Consider the following 18,352-nt stretch of genomic DNA (forward strand, 5'->3'; position numbering starts at 1 on the left):
GACTAGATTTATGGAACACTTGGGAGACGCTAGGAACAAAAGGAAAGGTACTGACCTAGGTGATCATATACTGACAGCACACCCCACAGCACAACCGATGAACACTGACTTCGAAATTTCTATTCTTCATAGATGCAAGGACGAAGCGAACCTTTTAATAACTGAATCAATTGAGATAAGAAACAAAAAACCAGCACTTAACAAAAACACATCATCATGGCGCTTACTCCATCCAGTTCCCTACACATCATCATATGCACATTAGCGCTTGTTCCTTGGCTTGTTCTGTTGGTAGCGTTATATGACACCGATACCTACATAGTAGCAGTAGTTCCTTTCGTGTCTAACAGATGGCTCCAGTAGGCAGCGCCTGTAGATATGCTGTACCGCCGAACACTGATTATGATTGGGTATTATAGGTCATTGTTAGCTGTGATTTAGAATGATGTGTATGTATTAGTGTGCGCGTAGTACGAATTCTGAGATGGAATGATAGCGTAATTCGCGTAGTACGTATTGTGTTGTCGACTGTTAAATAGGTATACGTATTTAGTAACAAAGACAAATAATAGCGCGCAGTACGCACTATTATAGGTCATTGTTAGCTGTGATTTAGAATGATGTGTATGTATTAGTGTGCGCGTAGTACGAATTCTGAGATGGAATGATAGCGTAATTCGCGTAGTACGTATTGTGTTGTCGACTGTTAAATAGGTATACGTATTTATTAACAAAGACAAATATTAGCGCGCAGTACGCACTTAGGGGTCGATCTTAAAATTATTATTCGTCTAAATCTCAAGATATCTGTTAATCCTTTCACGATATTTATTGCATGCGCATGATTTGTGTCTGAGCTTGGCCTGCATCTCTGTGTTCTATTTGTTGAATTTACCTATATGTATCCGAAGAAGCCCCGTGGGTGAAACGTAATACAACTATTCTATCAATTTTGATCCTAAATAATGAGCATCTGGCTAATCATCTTCATCATCATTTGTTGACAACTCTTGCTGTTTCTAAAAAAGTGAAAAAAATATTTTCCTGCATTAAGCACACAAGGCATGTTATTCTCATTGTGCGAGTCCGACTCGGCTCCCGCGCACGCAGAGACACACACGCCTCGGTCACTCAGAGATAACTGTATTGCCCGAGCGCCCGAACCCCATACCGATCGAAGAGCCACCTAGTGGCACTGGACACAACTCTCACACCCCCACACCAGATCTGATGTTGTTGGGACGTAAATGAACATAAAGAACGCTTTGGCTGCAAACACGTTAAACACAACACGTGCAAACACAAAAGAACGACTTAACATTAACGTCTAGCACATCAGATGGCATCTCCCCCATCACAGCATCGTCTTCCCAACACCATCAGATTTCAGTTCGAATGACATTCGAAAATATTCGAATGACACGCCATAACACAAACAGATCACTTATCGTCCCTCCATCTGTGACATACGGCGAACGAGCACGAAACGTGCGAACGTGTGCATCATGGCTGACAGCCACGGACACCCATCACAACTGGCACACAAGCAGCCAGACAGCGCTGGTTAGATCTCTTCGATGAGTCGAACAGGTCGTCGTCTGATTCTGGATGACCGCCGCAGCTGCTGCCCAGGAGCGGTGTCGTTCCGCGTCGGTCTCGTCTCGAGAGCAGCCGCCGGGGAGTCCGTTGTCGGAGGCTCAGCATACGCATAGCGTTGGCGAAGGAAACGGCGGTTCCTTGTGAGCACCCGCCCGCTGGGCATGCGGATAAAGTAGCGTCTTCTCTGATGGTCCACCCAGGGCTGGGAAATCCCTCATACTTTCATACCCCAGTAGGTAGCAGATATCGGTTTATTGTTCCTTCATTTGTAGCAAAATCAGCATTTCTCTCTTCCGTAGATCATAAAGAAAAATACAATAAAAACATCAAAATTCGCACATTTTCGAAATAGAGGACGTACCACCGGTCAGTGATCTCGTCGGCGAATATGAACAAAACATCTGTAAAGCCAACACAAGTTCAAAACGTCAGCTTTGTGCTCCATTTTATGACGAATCTGGCCGCTCTTTGTAGCAGTTTCCAGTGTAGCCATAACTAATTCTTCATACTCTGAGTCGTGTAGCTAAAGGTATCTGCTACGCCTTTTTATGTGCTATCTTTCTTATAAATATTGCAAAAAGGAATTTTATTATTTGTGAAATATTGCAACGACATATTTACGAAACAAAACAAATTGTCTTAAAAAGGGAATTGTTCAATGATCAATAAAAATACGAAAAGAATCAACTCATTTTGCCCATGACAGCTCTAAAAAGCCATCTTTTATGAAGCGGTATCCTGCAACGTCTTTAATTCTTTTTGATGACGTCATACAATATTTTTTTGTCAGTTCAAGTGAATTTTTCTTTTAATTATACATATTCGAATAGAATAAGAGTTTTAAAGCACGAATAAACCTTCTTTTGTAAGTAACATTAAGTAACATTTACAAAAATATACAAAAACATCATTTATGTTTGTGTGTTTGGTTGATGCAGTGGTTGATGCGTTGTTTCTGGCGCATTAGAGACGATTCTAGTTGTCGTTTCGCGTGGCTAGTTTGATGGGTTTTGATGAGTGTTTCTCTGGGTGTTTTTGCATTATTTCGGCAAGTGTATCTTTCATTTTGCCTCTATGTTAAGGGACGTGGGATGTTCCAGGCCTAATTTCAAGTGCTGTAATGACAACTGTCCGTATAGCGGCGTGCAGTACCCAGTTAAAGAGCAAGGTAGCCGCCCAGCACGCAAAGCAAGATGTGAAGATATAGGGAGATATGATCGGATTTGCGCAGAAGGTGAGATCTGATTGAAATATTGATGAAGTAACGCCCAGAAAAGAATATTTTATTTACTTCTTTAATGTTCAATTATTATGTTACCTCTAAACCTTGATAGGTGACAACTGGCAACATTTGTACAGCGGGTTCGGCATGCACAATGATTGTAAATTCAAATTGTTGACCAGACTGATTAGCCAAATCAACCTGATTTCTTCCAAATACTTTCTGCCTGAGTAGGCCTTCTGAAAGAGTTTGACCTTCTGAATCCTAAAGGTGCTGGGATGCTGATAGGAAAATTCTAGGGCTCACTGGAGCTTCCTGGTGCTCCGGGGGGTGCTGGAACTTGCCCTGAGAAAACCCCACAGCAACTTATTTTGGTATTTGTATGCTTCCTACAAAGAGTAAGAAACAAGAAAAAGAATATTCACAGGGGGCAGAAGCAAGACACTGTATCTTTTTTTTGTGCGTGCAGCCAACTAAATCAAAACATTTAAAGCTCACTTTGAGAAAAGATAGAAAATGGTAGTGGTAAGTTCTGTCCAGAATTTCTATTGACTCGTAAAATCATTTTCTTTAGCAGAAATGATGTGAGGGACATTTGTGGCAATGTAGCTAATAAGAGTTTCTCGTAATATCTGGTATGTAGCAGATTCAGCATTTTTCCCAGCCCTGGGTCCACCTCGGTGATCACACCACACCGATCCCAGCGTTTCGTATTGTGATTCTGCACTGCCACTTGACTGCCGACACGCAGTCCCGGCAGGTCTCTCGCGTGTTGATTGTAGCGCCGCTCTTCACTGTTCTTGAGGTCGCTCCCAGCCGCATCAGCTTCGTCAGCCGCCCGCTGCCAGCAGAGATCGAAGGCACGTCGGTGCGCTGGTAGGGTGTCCCTGATTGGCCTGCCGAACACGATCTGGGCCGGGCTTCTGCCGTCCGGTCCCGGGGTGTTCCGCTGCTGCAGCACACCGCGTGTCCACCTCTCGACGTCCAGGCCTCCATCGGCGGTCCAGCACCGCCTGATCAGCTTACTCGCAGCCTTCACCGCCGCTTCTGCTCTACTATTGGATTGCGGGTAGTGCGGCGATGACGTGATATGTTCTATGCCCCACCGACTCAGGAATAACTGGAATGCCCTGGCGGTGAATTGCGGCCCGCCGTCACTGAACAACTTCTCAGGGGCTCCAGCAGTGCAAAAGACACTTCTCATTTCAGTGATCACTCGATTTGATGTGGCTTCTTTTCCCAGAGGCCTGCAGAACACCCAGCCAGAGAGTGGATCAACCACCACCAGGAAGTGCCGTCCTGCGTGCTGAAATAAATCAGCGCACAGGTGCTGGAATGGGCGACTGGGTGGCACTCTTCTGAGATATGTTTCTTTTGGAAGCGAGGGCAATTCGGTTTGACACGCTCTGCAGCCACGTGTGATGTTGGCAATGTCGTTGTCCATGCCAGGCCAATACATGATCTGCCTCGCTCGACTCTTGGTCTTCTCTTTTCCCATGTGTGATGAGTGTAGCTCCGTGAGGATGGCCGCCCGCATTGGTCTCGGGATGACCAAACGGCAGCCACACACCACAACACCGTCTTCAACAGTGAGACGGTCGTGTACCGCCCAATAGGGACGAATCGCATCCGGAAGGTCCGCCTTGCTGACAGGGAATCCCTCCATTACGGTTCGCAGCAGCAGGCGGGCCTCCTCGTCACGATCGGCCGATTCACGCACATCAGCGATGCGGATGTCGGTGCCCGCCTCGTCTAGGGCGCAGCATATCACAGTGCTGACACTAACGCCCCCATGGTCTTCGGCGATCTCGTCCTCTTCTGTCGGTAGATCGACGGGTGACCTGGACAAAGCGTCTGCAGCTTGATGGTCCTTGCCTTTCTTCCAGGATGCCGTGAACACATACATGCTGAGCCGCTCCCTGAGTCGTTGGAGGCGAGGATTCTCTATTTCGTCCATGTTTTTCGAGTTGAGTATGGCGATCAGAGGGCGGTGATCGACGAGGATGTCGAAGTGTTCCAGCCCATTGAGGAACAGTCGACATTTGCGGTTGACCGCCCATGCCTCGGCCAGCATCTCCAGTTCGATAGTCGCGTATCTCGTTTCGGTGTCTGTCAAAGCTCTGGATCCAGCTTGAATCACCCGCCATTCTCCAGTCGGTTGTTTTTGCTGCAGTATAAATCCAAGGCCATGGAGCCTGCTCGCGTCCGTCGACAGCAGTGTCGGCTTTGCTGGGTCGAAGTAAGCCAGTGATCTGGTCGACGATAACACCCGGCGAGCCTTCTCGAATGACTCCTGGTGGCAGGCATCCCAACTGAAGTTTCGCTTTGCGCTCAACAGAGGTCGCAGTGGTTCCATGTGTTCTGTCACTTCCTCAGAGAACGGAGCGATTTGATTGACAAGTCCGAAGAAACATCTCAGGTCACTCAGGGACTGCGGCGCGGGGAAGGCTTCGATCGCTCGCAGGAGCTCTGGGTCGGGTCTGTAACCGCCTTCAGTGACAATAAATCCCGCAAAGCGGACCTGCTGCTGCATGTGACGCGCCTTCGAGACGTTCAGCGTCACACCGCGCTCTCGGCACCGGTTCAGGAACTGCCTCACACGCTCTTCCAGCTGCTCCTTCGTGGACCCGCAGATCAAGACGTCGTCAACGACGCGTTGAATTCCCGGGATGTCGCGAAAGCATTCATCCATGCGCCGGTTGAAGAATTCGGAGATGGAGCTGACTCCAAATGGTGCTCTGGTCCACATGTAGCGGCCAAACGGAGTGATGAACGTGGTCAGGTGACGACTTTCTTCCTCCAGTGGGCACTGATTGTATCCTTTGGCTGCGTCAAATACGCTGAACCACTTGGCGTCAGATTCAGCTATCGACGCCACGCATTCTGCCGGGGTGTTTGATTGGTACAACTCCCGCTTGACCGACTGGTTCAGCTTTGTGAAGTCGACACACATTCGAATTCCTCCATCCTTCTTAGGTGCGATGACGATCGGCGCACAGTACTCTGTCGGTGACGTCACAGGCACTATCATGCCACTCTGCTGAAGTCGGTCCAACTCTCGCTTCAGAGGTTCCCGCAGAGCGAACGGAATGCGGCGCGGGGCGTGCACAGCAAATGGTCTGGCTCCTTCACGGAGGTTGATTTTGAATCGTTCTCCTGGCATCACCTTGATGTCGTCGCAGAAAACATCTTCGTAGTCCTTCAACAGCTGTTTCATGGGTTGCGGCGACGCGCTAACACCTGGCCGCTGAGCGTCTGATGACGCGCCGTCCTGCTGTAGTGCGTCCAGTGACGCGCTGAGTCCGCTGCTGATTGCGTCCAGCGACGCGCCGGTGCCGGTCCGCTGCTGTCGGGCGTCCGGTGACGCACCGGTCGGATACTGTCGGGCGCCTTGTGACGCGCCCGTCCGCTGCTGTGGTGCATCTGGCGCGCTGGTCCGCCCCCGCCGGGCGTCTGATGACACGCTGTCCTGCCGTGGTGCGTCCATTGGCGCGCTGAGTCCATCGTAGGTCCACTGAGAGCCCGGCGGCGCGCCGTCCCGCGCCCGCCGAGAGTCCGGCGGCGCGCCGTCCCGCGCCCGCCGAGAGTCCGGCGGCGCACCGTCCCGCGCCCGCCGAGAGTCCGGCGGCGCGCCGGTCTGCGTCGGCTGAGAGTCACGTAGGCTGACGCTGTGCTGGGCGGCGGCCGCCACGCCACCCATCCGAGTAGTGCTCGCTGCAGCAGCAGCCCCCGTCGCTTCCGCGGAGTTCATCTGTCTCGGATAGTTCGCTGGAACAAGCCCGAGATATTTCGTGACGTGCCAAGACAAAATCAATCGTCTTACACCGGGGATGATGTGCACTTGCTCGACAACTTGAGCGGGTCCTAGGCTAATGTTTACACCTATCTGTCCGATGGCGCAAGTGGCGCGACCATCGACCACCTTGGGATGGACTGTAGGTGGTGACATACAGCCGCGTCCAAATCTTTCAGCGAATTCGGGGCCCGCCAGGCTGATGTCGGCCCCGTGTCAGGAAGAGCGCGCACTTTGCCGTTACTTGTACCGCGCACAAACACCTCAACCGTGGGGGCAGACAGGTGATTGGTACCATGCACAGTGACTGCACTCATTTGGACGCATTCATCGCTCATATCCCCATCATCGAGTCCATCGTCACAAAATGACACAGTCTTCGCGTGTGCATACCTGTTCCCGAGTCTTCTGGTACACACTCGGCCCCAGTGGCCGAACTCACGGCAACGAAAACACTCACTGTCGAAAGCGGGGCAGGCGTCCTCCCCGCGGCATCCGTAGTAACCACAGCGGCGACAGGAGTCGTTCGGTGCGGCGCGCCGCCTGCACCCACCGCGGCTGGTGGGCTGCTGAGCCGAGGTTGGCGCGGCGCCAGGTCGGCGGCTGGAGGTGACGTCATTTGAGGCCGCTCGTCGACCTTGACCGCGCCCCGCTCCACTTGTGACGTCACAGGATAGCGTCCGCCGGCCTCGGCCGCGCGCTGCACCGCCCGGGGGCAACGGTGCCGCACGGCCGCGCGCAGCAGCCGAAACGTCTGGGCCGGTTCCGCCATCGGTGATGGTATAAGCATCGCGTGTCGCGCATTCTTCAGATCGGCAAATGGTGATCGCCTGATCGAGCGTAAGGCCGGGTACCGCACACAGACGTCTGATCACATCGGTATCTCTAATGCCGACCACGATTCTGTCACGGATCAAGCTGTCTCTGCAACCATCGCAGAAGCCACAGTCTTTGCTTAGATCCCTGAGACATGTTACGAAATCATCAAAGGTCTCGCCAGCATGTTGAGCGCGCAAATTAAACGTCCGTCTTTGCATCACTTGGCTCACCTGTCCAATAGCATGCCGTTCCAGGCGCTCGAGTACGACATCCAAGTTTGAACTTTCAGCCTGCGATAGTCCCATGTTCTCGACTATGCGAATGGTGTCATCCGATAGACATGAACGCAGCATTGCCATCTGCACCGCAACTGGCTGGGACGACAGACCAGATAGCGTGCAAAAATCCGTCCACCGAGTCTTCCATGCTCTGAACGTTGCTCCTCTATCCACTGCTAAGTCCAACTTATCCGGCTGAGTCAGCTTGCCGAGCCACTGTCCTGGTAGCGCTACAGCGCCCGAAACACCGGAGACCCCATCGGGGTTGGACCCTGCCGGCTGCGCCATGTGCGAGTCCGACTCGGCTCCCGCGCACGCAGAGACACACACGCCTCGGTCACTCAGAGATAACTGTATTGCCCGAGCGCCCGAACCCCATACCGATCGAAGAGCCACCTAGTGGCACTGGACACAACTCTCACACTCATAAGCTATCGAATGTGTGTGTGTGTTTTTTTAAGCTGTTTTTTTAAAGCTTTTTAGCTGTAACTTCAGTTACTTCACTTTAGAACACATTGCCCAGAATGCGTCACTGATCATGAGCTGGTATATCATATCATATGTAGCAAATACATAAATGAGAATAGTGTGTCATGAATTTTTGTGCATGCTTCTGGATCATCTGTAATTACATCAAAGGCTCGGCTCAAGAGTGTCCTGCCGACCAGCTTATGCCCAACCCTTTCTGTCCGCAGAACGTCGCCTGCGACTCCCGCACGCCGTTTGCCCCGGCCGTCCGTACTGGTCTTCGCGCTGCGAGCCGCGCTGGTCACCAGCTGTATGTACAGCCTCGGCCCCGACGACCCCGCTAATGGCCGAGACCGGCATACCCCCGGCATGGGTCCGCTGTCCGGCGCAGCGCTGGCCGCCCGCATGCTATGCTACTTTTGGCTGTATCGCTGCCCAGCGGGAGCGCGCTCCACGCTGCGGAAGAGGTACACGTTGCGACCCGACTGAGGACTGCAACCGGATGGTGACACGTCGGCCTCTGCGCCCTGGCTGGGGCAGGCGTGACCGACGTCACAGTGGAGGAACGCCCAAACAAGACCAGCCCACCGTCGGAGCAGCATGGAAATATCATGTTCTGCCTGGACGTCGGACCCGGCGGCCGCAGTGCACCTGCACACGTGCGGAGAGGGGCGCTGGAGGCTACTCTGGAGCTTCTGCCATTCCGCGGCGCGACTGCTGGCAAAACGGCGGCGATTGAGGCGGTTGGGAACAGCTGCAGCAATGGTGATGGCGGTGATGGCGACATGGCGGTTTGGGACTTCATCTCAGCGCGGCCGCCGCCCAGGCGCCGCTGCGCCCGGCTGCTCAGCCACCTACCGGATGGCGGGGTGGCCCTTACGGCCCTCACGCCCGTTCGGTCTGCGGCCACGTTGTGGGGTGGCGGTCGCGGGGTTAGCGGCGTTGGACTTCGTCCTTTATCCAGACTGCACCGTACCATCTGAACGGATGGATTTGCCAAGAAAGATGACATCCAAGGCGGCTATGAGGCGATCACAAAGCTTCACCAAGAGCTTCTCCTTCATGGGGCCGGCCGGCCGTTAAGTCGCAACACCGGCTGCCGAGTGCCAACAGCTGCGTGCGCTGGCGCCGACGCGTTGTGGGCAGCGCTGCTGACGCCCAAGCTGCGATATCAACCATCTATGAATAAGTGGCAGCGGTGGCGGCTTGTCAGTTGTTAACGTGCCTTAACAGACGTTGCGAACAGCCCGCGTTGGAATCGCATGGTTGGGAACACAACGCAAGTAAAAATGGGCTTCCTTGATGAACCTACTTTTTAAGCATTGTAGCCTTTGTAATTTTGGATGTTTTGCTGTAGATATTATTTTCTACATATATACTATATAGGCACTCACGTGCTTTAAATCGCGCAATGCAATTGAACCATGGTAAAGACAATGATAAATGAACTGAGAGCTGACATGCCCCATGCTTTGTGTGTGTATGTGTGTGTGTGTTTTTTTTTTTTTTTGGCGAGTCGATAAAAGTGGTTTTAGACACTGGATGAGTTTTTAGGGGTGTGGTGAGGGGGGATGTAATTCCACAGACCTTCTGTCAGATTCACTAATGCAGTAGGTCTGTGCGGTGGTTAGTTATCGGAGCATTCTTTGAAAGTCGTGAATAGGGCCACCGAGTACCTAAAGCCGTGATATTCCCCCACAAAAACTTCTTTTAACCCGCGCACCGACGGGGGGGGGGCGGATATCCGCCCCCCCCTTAGGTTTTTCGCGAATAGCGGGAAAACCGGCGAAATTTGGTATGACTATTCCCTTATCAATTTTACACATGGTGTGCAAGTTTGAACCTCCTACCTTTCCAGGTCAGGTCACCAGGTCACTTTGAATGACCCAACCTCAAGTCACTTTTTTGCAACTTTGTCACCGTGCCAGAGCTACAGTAGATGTCGGAGGCCTTTAAAAGTCGCAGGATGTTATTAGGTCATTAGTAGCTACAATTTGTATATCTCGGAATTTTGATATCGGTGACCTAAGGTCATGTCAATTTCGCGACCTCCTCATTATAAGTCAATGGGGGAAAAATCAACTCCCTGTTTTTACCACTAAAACGGGTCGGAATGGCCCCATATACCATACATGACTTCATATACGATCAACCTTCACTACCTTGAGGTCTGTTTTGCTGTTGGGCAGCTGTGAGGTCATGTGACGTCATCAAAGGTCACCAAAGGTTTTTGGCCAATAACTCCGTACAGGAACAAGATACAGACGCGTGGATGGTCTCATTGTGTTCAGCTCGTCAAGACGCATCGAATGATATACATGATGACCTCGAGGTCACGTGACCTGAGGTCAACCTTTGACCTTGACCTTTCGAGGTCAACATATATATCATTCGATGCGGATTGACGAGAGGATCACGATGATGCCCTTAGTTTGTTCCTATCTTGACTAATTCGAAAGTTATTCGAGAAAAACTCTCTCCATATTTAGCGCCGCCATTTTGACTTTTTCGACCCCTGTGACGTCATCTTTGACCTGACCTGAAAATGACCTTAGTAAAAATTGTAGATCTTGGCCGTGCGTATCCGATGCCGTTTACCGCTTGTCGCTATCTTGCTTGGTTCTCGAGATCTCAGGGGGGGGGGGCGGTCATCCGCCCCCCCCGTCGGTACTAAGTTGGCGCAGACCCCCGTCGGTGCGCGGGTTAAATAACCGGGGATAAGTACATGAGCAGAGTAAATGCTATTATGAACGCCTATCACAATGCTGAGCGAATAGGAAAATCCATAGATGGAGAATTGTGCCGCGTTACGGGTGCTCGGACGCAGCCAATCCACCGTTACCCCAGCGGTGACCTTGACCCGCATCGTCTGTCTCGGCTCCAAAGCCAAACCGGCGTGGAATTGGGAGCGTTCGAGCACTCATGGTCCAGCGCAATTCTCCACCTAAATCCATTCCTGATACACATTTGCTTGCTCATAGTCATGTAACCCCGGAAAATTCACCCAACGTTCATATTGGTCGCTCCATAGACAGATGGCCACAGAGATCAACTTAAAAGGCCATTTAATATATTTAATGGAATAACCTTCTGTTCAAAGTTCTAGAAATTGCCAAAAGTTACCAAAAACACTTGAATATATTTCGGAGGCGTTCCTTCATCGGTTCAAGTGATAAACATTTATAGCGCCACATTTGCCGTTAACATATCTGATCCATGTTTTTTAAATATAAATCTCGCGTCTAGGTTGAGATGTGTCTTCTAATTTACATCGACAGAATTACCTTTACAGCGTACGAACAAAATTAGCTCCTACACTTAACAGGTTAATAGGTCATAATGTTGATACTATTCACACTTACAATGTTAATAGGTTACAATATAGGGGGAGAGAAAGCGGGCAGGGATGAGGGGGGGGGGGAGAATTCTAGGCAGGTCACATCAGTACTATGCCTACCAAAAGTAAACACCGCTGCCTGACAGGATAAATAAGTATGCAAACGAATGAATGACTTGAATGAATGCACGAATGAATGAAGTATGAAAGAGAGGGGCATAAGCATATTATAGGTGAGCAGTCGAATAAGAGAGAGAGAGAGGGAGAAATACACACAATAATAATCGCTTCACATAAGAAGTGTGTCTGTGTGGGAGGGGGGGGGGGGGGTCGCTCAACAAATCGAAACACGTCTTATACCAGAGCCTATGATCAATAACCGTGTGGTATTCTAGCTCCTACCGGGGACCCGTAACGGACAACACTACTTGACGGTTTACACGATCGTCCATGATGCCACGTTTGTGTTGAGTGCTGGTCGCTCGTCTCTAATATGAAGAGATTCAGCAATCTTTCTCTCGCGCTCAGTCTTGCACACTTGTATTATTGCAGCTGTCACGTGTGATGGGCTCGGTTGTATGCCACGGTGATCTTCCCGGAAATGGTCCCCGAGAGGTGAATCTCTGCGTTGGTTTTTCGCGTCTCGTAAATGTTCATTGTACCGGAGTCGCACCATTCTGCCGGTTTCCCCGATGTATGTCTTCTGACAGAGGGTACACGTCAGTTGGTAGATGACTCCGGATGTGTGACATCGTCCTCGAAGACCCGCCGCGCACGCATGACAGCGAGCTCCTCCCGGGCAGGGTGGGGGTTTGAGGGCTGACCGTACCAGATGTTGTTTGATGGTGTTATCGTTCGTCCAGGCCACTCCCAGATCCTGCTGGCCGCTGCCCCTCACCACCGCCTGTACGGATCTTGTCAGCTGGTCGTCGATGAAGGGGAGAACTAGTCGGGTGATTGATGTTCTGTTCCTTTTTCTTTGGTCTGTGGATTTCATACAGTCCTCAATGGCTCTGTTGATTGTCTTGAGCTTGTATCCATTGTCGGTGAAAAGGTGTGTGATCCGTGCGATGCTACGCTGCCGTGCGTCTTCGTTGCTTGAGAGTTTAAGAGCACGTCGTATTTGAGCATAGATGACTGATTTCTTGACCTTCCATGGCTGTGCGGAGTCCGCATGGATGATGATGCCAGCGGACGTGGGTTTGATGTGGAGTTCGGTGACGTATCTTCCACTGTCGTCTACTGTGATGGCAGTGTCCAGGAACGGGATGGTCCCACTCTTCTCCGTTGTTTCGATAGTGAAACGTATCGCTGGGTGTGCGTCATTGATGTGCTGTAGGTATTGTTGGAGGTTGTCTGATCCAGTCGTCCATACTCCGAGTACATCATCAATGTACCGCATATATATGTCAGGCTTGGACGCTGCTGAACCGTTGAAGCGCTGCTCGAGCTGGTCCATGAAGATGATCGCGAGCGGAGGGGCAACTCTGCTACCCATGGCTAATCCGGTTGTTTGACGGTAGTACTTGTCCCCAAAACGAAGGTAGTTGTTTGACAGACAGTGGCGCAGGAGGCGGGTGACGTCATCCAAGTCCAGGCCAAACATGTCTATGTTTTGATCAGGGCATATTTTAAGGATTTTTCACTGCGTCCCAAAGGTGGCATAGGGCACATGCTTCGATCGGAAAGGGCACATATCACATTACAAGCGAAATAGTATATAATGCAGGTGAGATACACGTGTCATTGTGTAATGTGCCGGTGGAGGGACAGCAAGCGGGATATTGGGAGCGGGCTGTGATTGCTTTTGGCCAGTCTCGAAATTCGCCCAGTCATAGCGCGTTCTTTTTCCGCATTCAAAGGACGGACCGGCGAGTAAAGCTTCACAGGTACCGGTGTGATGCTCTCAGAGGCATTGGTGCGGGGCCCCCAGAGGTGCCGCTGTCAGCTGTGGGCCCTCAGAGGCGCCGGTGAGGGTCCTCACAGTTGCCGTTGTGGGCCCTCAGAGATACTGCAGTGTGGGGTTGTCACAGTCGGGTGTGGGACCCTTAGAGCTGCTGGCTCGAACCCTTTACAGGCCGACAGGGGCTCTCAGAGACCGACAAGGGGCTTTCAAGAGGTCTGCGGTGCCTTCGGGAGCCCTGTGGAGTCCTTAGAGACCAGCAAGGTACACTCAGACGCCAGTGGGGCCCTCAGAGTCGTCGGTGTGGGGCCCTCAAAAGTCACCGGTGAGTGGCCGTCCGATGCGGCTCCGGCGTTGAGCCCCCAGAGCCGCCGATATATGGCCTTAACCCTCGCCCGTATAGGGGGGGGGGGGGGTCGAACGGACCCCCCATGGTTTTTCGCGAATAACTCGCGTAAAAAGCGGCCGATCGCGACGAAACTTTCAGTACCCTCGCGTTAATGAATTTTACACCTACCCTGAAGATTTCATGACCCGGACCCCAATGACCTTTGACCTGTGACCTACTTTTCGAGACCATGTTTGGCCGGAATCGCGATTCGGCGTATGTCGGCTCGCATTAGCCGCACGTTTGCAGTCTTTTCGTGGTTTCAAGCGTTCAACCATGTGATATGATGTTGCCCCCATGCATTAGGGTGGGTGTTAAGGTCACCTGAAGGTCAGGTCAGGTCATTGACCTTTGATGACCTCGGTTCACTTTTTCGAGTTTTACATGTTTCTAGGCCAGTTTTTTGGAGCTGAATTCGAATCTAGCAACCATATGAACAAGTTTTGGTCTTTTCGTAACAAGTTACGAAGCTGTCAGAGGCGGTTGACACCTACTAGGAATACCCGGCAGGATCCCTACTGGTTGACCTGACCTGACCTGACCCGACCTCAACTAAATGCATGAAGACATCATCTGTGATCAAAACGAACATGATATTCGTGATCAGCACCCCGAAAAAAACCCATAGCAGCCACACTTTACGACGTTCTAACAGGTCCCGATTTTCCCGACTTTTGGGTCATTGACCTGACCTGCAAGGTCAACCAATGACCTAAGACCTTAAAATTAGGTATCATCAGCTTCCTCTCGTCACGGGCAACACGCTCGTTTTTTCCGCGAAGCTCTAGCTCAATCAGGGGCGAAACAGCAAGGGGGGGTTCCAACGGACCCCTCCCCCCTTATACGTTCGCGGATGGAAAAACACCAATACGGGCGAGGGTTAAGAAGCACTGGTTTCGGGACCTCATTCAGGGGTGCCGGTTGCACTCAGAGGTGGCGGTGTTGGGCCCTCAGCTAGGCACCGGTGTGGGGCATTCACAGCCGCCGGTGAGGGCCCTCGCAGGCGCCGTTATGGGGGCCTTCAACCATTGGTTTAGGGGGTCATCGCAGGCGTGTGTGGAACCCTTAGAGCTGCTGGTCTCTGATAGGCCGGTAAGGGCCCTCAGAGGCCGGCAAGTAGCCCTCAGTGGTCGCCAGTAGGCCCTGAGAAGCCGGCAAGGGGCCCTTAAAGGCCAACGAGGGACACTAAAAAGCCGGTGTGGGGCTCTTATGGAGAGAAGTGTGGCTCTTCGGAGCACATAAGGTGTTCTTCCGAGCCCTGTGGGGCCCTTCTGAGTCAAAAGATGCCAGCGGGGACCCTCAGCCGCCAATTGGCGTCGCAAGGCCCCTCTGGCCCGAGAGGCCCCCTGATCCGATGGGGGCACGTGCCCCCTGCTTCCCCTGCCCCACCCCCCCCCCCCGGATGCAGATAGAGAATGCAATCGGCGGTGCGGAACACAACAATTGCAATCGTTCCTCCTCCCGTCGCGAGGTCGCCCATCCGACCCATATTTCATGATTGTCAACCCTGGGGCTCGGGTCGGCAACGTACCGGCAAGGAAATCAGCTTTAGGTGAGTAAAAAAGTTATTAAGAGTCATTAGTTGTCGTTACGTTCAGTAATAATAACAACTATACGGTACCAGATGTACCCGACGTACAGCTTGGAGCCGGGCGCCGCCCGGTCTCCACCAGTGACGTCACGCTAATGCTTAGCGACCGGTCCATTGGAAATCGCGGGATGATTCTACCTGTCTTATACGGCCTTGGTTTCAATGGCCGGGAATTCCCGGAAGGGCGGGCGCTGATTCCGCCCGGGTCAGCCTAACATCCGGGCTCGCACGTCCGCCTCCGCTCCGACAGGTCCAGCACGGCGACTACGCGAATGTGAATCATGAATGGGTGGTGGGCGGCGGATGGTGCCATAGGGGAGGGGGAGCAGAGGGGATTAAAGGTGACACTTACCTATGTTGCTCGTGACAACTCGCCCCTCGCCTCCCTGGGTTTCGCCCAGGTCCAGTGATAATCTTCTCCAGCTTTAGCTTCAGTCTTATATTTGATTTTTTTATCAATGTACAGGGTGTCCCCAAAAAATGTACCTCATTTGAAATTAAGATATCTCAGTGTCTGAGCATACAATGATCCTAAATTTGGTACCATATGAAAGCTCATTCCATAGCATTTTGTTTGATATAAACTATTTTACTGTACGTTACGTGACAGCCGAGTGATAACGAAAGAGCAAAACCCTTGCAATTTCGCACTTGAATTGCTGCCACAAGTGTTTCTAAATTGTGTCCCATGTCAACTGAAGACATCTCAGAAAATACGCACGTGATGATAGCTATAATATATTTTATTAAAGCTAATTTCATGGCAATTAAGGCAATTAATGCTCAACATCTTTCATTTTGCACAATGGGGCAACTGAGCAAGGAGGAAAGGATTCAAGTTGCAAAATCCTACCCCCAAACCGGCTCTGTGGTGCAAACACAGCGGACCTCCACACACTTCCGAGATCAACGATGGTCTGGCTCAATGAGCGCATGGGTGATCGGATCATATCCCAGCGTGCCAACGTTAGCTTGAGCTGGCCGCCACACTCCCCAGACCTATCGACCTATCGCCCCTTGACTTGTATCTGTGGGGGTTCCTCAAGAGTGTGGCATACGCAAAGAATCCTTTAACTCTGGACCAGCTGAGGAGCTCGACCTGGACATGCATCCAGAAAATCCCGCTTGAAACATGTGCCCGCGTAGCCCAAGAGTCCTAAAGACGCTCCGCCATGTGTGCCGAGCAAAAGGGAGGGCTCTTCGAGCGTTAGCACGGCTGAACCTTTAACTGGGATGTGATGCGATGTGTGCTTGTTATGTTAGCAATGCATGAATGAAACCTAGTTTCAATATTTCTAATTGTTTTCTTCTGAGTTGCTGAAAATATCGGCAAAACAATTGAAAGCTTTCCCAGGAACACCCGTGGAAATAGCTGAAGAGCGAAAATGCAAGGGTTTTGCTCTTTCGTTATCACTCGGCTGTCACGTAACGTACAGTAAAATAGTTTATATCAAACAAAATGCTATGGAATGAGCTTTCATATGGCATCAAATTTAGGATCATTGTATGCTCAGACACTGAGATATCTTCATTTCAAATGAGATACATTTTTTTGGGACACCCTGTAAGTATTATTAGATCTGAGGGCGGGGCAAGGAACAGGACTAGATATGCACAATTTTCCCGAAATCCGGGCCCAGCACCGAACCGGCAGCAGCACCGAACGGATCCTTAAGACGGGAAGACAACAAGGTATCGGGTTTGAGGGCACTGGGCAGTGCAGAGATGGTCACAGGGCCTGAATGCAGAGCAGGGCGCAGGGCCTGAAGGAAGGACAGGGCAAGGTACAAGACCTTAGGACAGGGCACTGGGCAGGTCACATATCCTAGGGGTATAGTAGGGCAGGACATAACAAGGTGTACGACCCTAGGATAGGGCAAGGCACAAGGACTGGAGAGCGCATGTATGTGCTTAGGTGCATAGTAAATCAGGGCACCAAGCAATCAGAAATGAAACATCTGTTGCATAGTAAAAGATCGAGGCATGCTAATTACTTTTGCTGGCATTCCGCTGAAACCGTGACATTTCAGTGTGGGACGCAGTGGTCCAAATTTCGCGAGGGCTACGTCCCAAAGGCAGGGGGCTGCGTCCCAAAATGGGACGCAGTCAGTATGTTAAAATATGCCCTGGTTTTGATGGTGGAGTTCCAGAAGTTTTCTTGCGCTGTCGATTGCCTCGTTGTAAGGTATGTTGCCGTACAAGTTGGTTACGTCCACGCTGAAGACGATGCTACCGGGAGGCAACATGTACCCGGGGTATGCTTCAGAGAGTCGCCGTAAGTATTCGTCCGTGTTGGGAAGATGGGCTGGTACAAACTCCAGAAGCTGAGTGAGTATCCGTTCCAGTAGATGTGAGATCTGATCCAGCGGATCGCCACAGGCGGAGACAATCGGACGGAGCGGTACTCCCGGTTTGTGATCTTTAGGAAGTCCGTACAGTTCAGCTGTTCTCGAGCTTTGTGGTAACAGTGCTTGAATGATGTTGCCGTCCATTTTTCCATGTAAGGTTTCTTTGATGATACGTTTAGTAGCTGCTTCTGTTTTGTTGGTTGGGTTTTTATCTACTGGCTCATAGCTTTCAGTCATCTTATCTGCTTTAGCGATGTAATCACTTTTGTTTAGAATCACAAGTCCCTTGCATTTGTCAGAAGGCTTTATGATGATGTCATCGTTCCCCTGTAGATCTTTGAGTTCTCTTTTTTGCTCTTTGCTGTAGTTCACATATCCCGTCTTGGTGTGATTTTTGTACGTAGCGATCACTCTTTTCTTCAGCAGGGCAAGTTCCTGTTCTGTCACAACATCTGCCTTAGGAGCCTGCTGTCCCTTAGTTGGTAGGAAAGGAAGCCGCCGAGCACGTGGTGCGGTCATGGGCTGTTGGCTCCAGAAGCTTTTCCACCGAATAGAATTAAACGCCTTCTCAATGGCTGTTTCTACGTCACGTAATGTTTTCTTGGA

General features: G+C 51.2%; 1 protein-coding gene across 1 annotated transcript in view; it reads right to left on the bottom strand.

The window, feature by feature from the left end:
* LOC122379543 (serine/threonine-protein kinase/endoribonuclease IRE1-like) overlaps positions 1-18,352 on the bottom strand; it is a 343,804-nt gene that overhangs the window by 140,852 nt on the left and 184,600 nt on the right. The gene's annotated exons all lie outside the window — the stretch shown is intronic.

The sequence above is a fragment of the Amphibalanus amphitrite genome, unplaced genomic scaffold, assembly GCF_019059575.1.
Source record: "Amphibalanus amphitrite isolate SeventyFive unplaced genomic scaffold, NRLGWU_Aamphi_draft 000008F_arrow, whole genome shotgun sequence".
Lineage (NCBI taxonomy): Eukaryota > Metazoa > Arthropoda > Thecostraca > Balanomorpha > Balanidae > Amphibalanus > Amphibalanus amphitrite.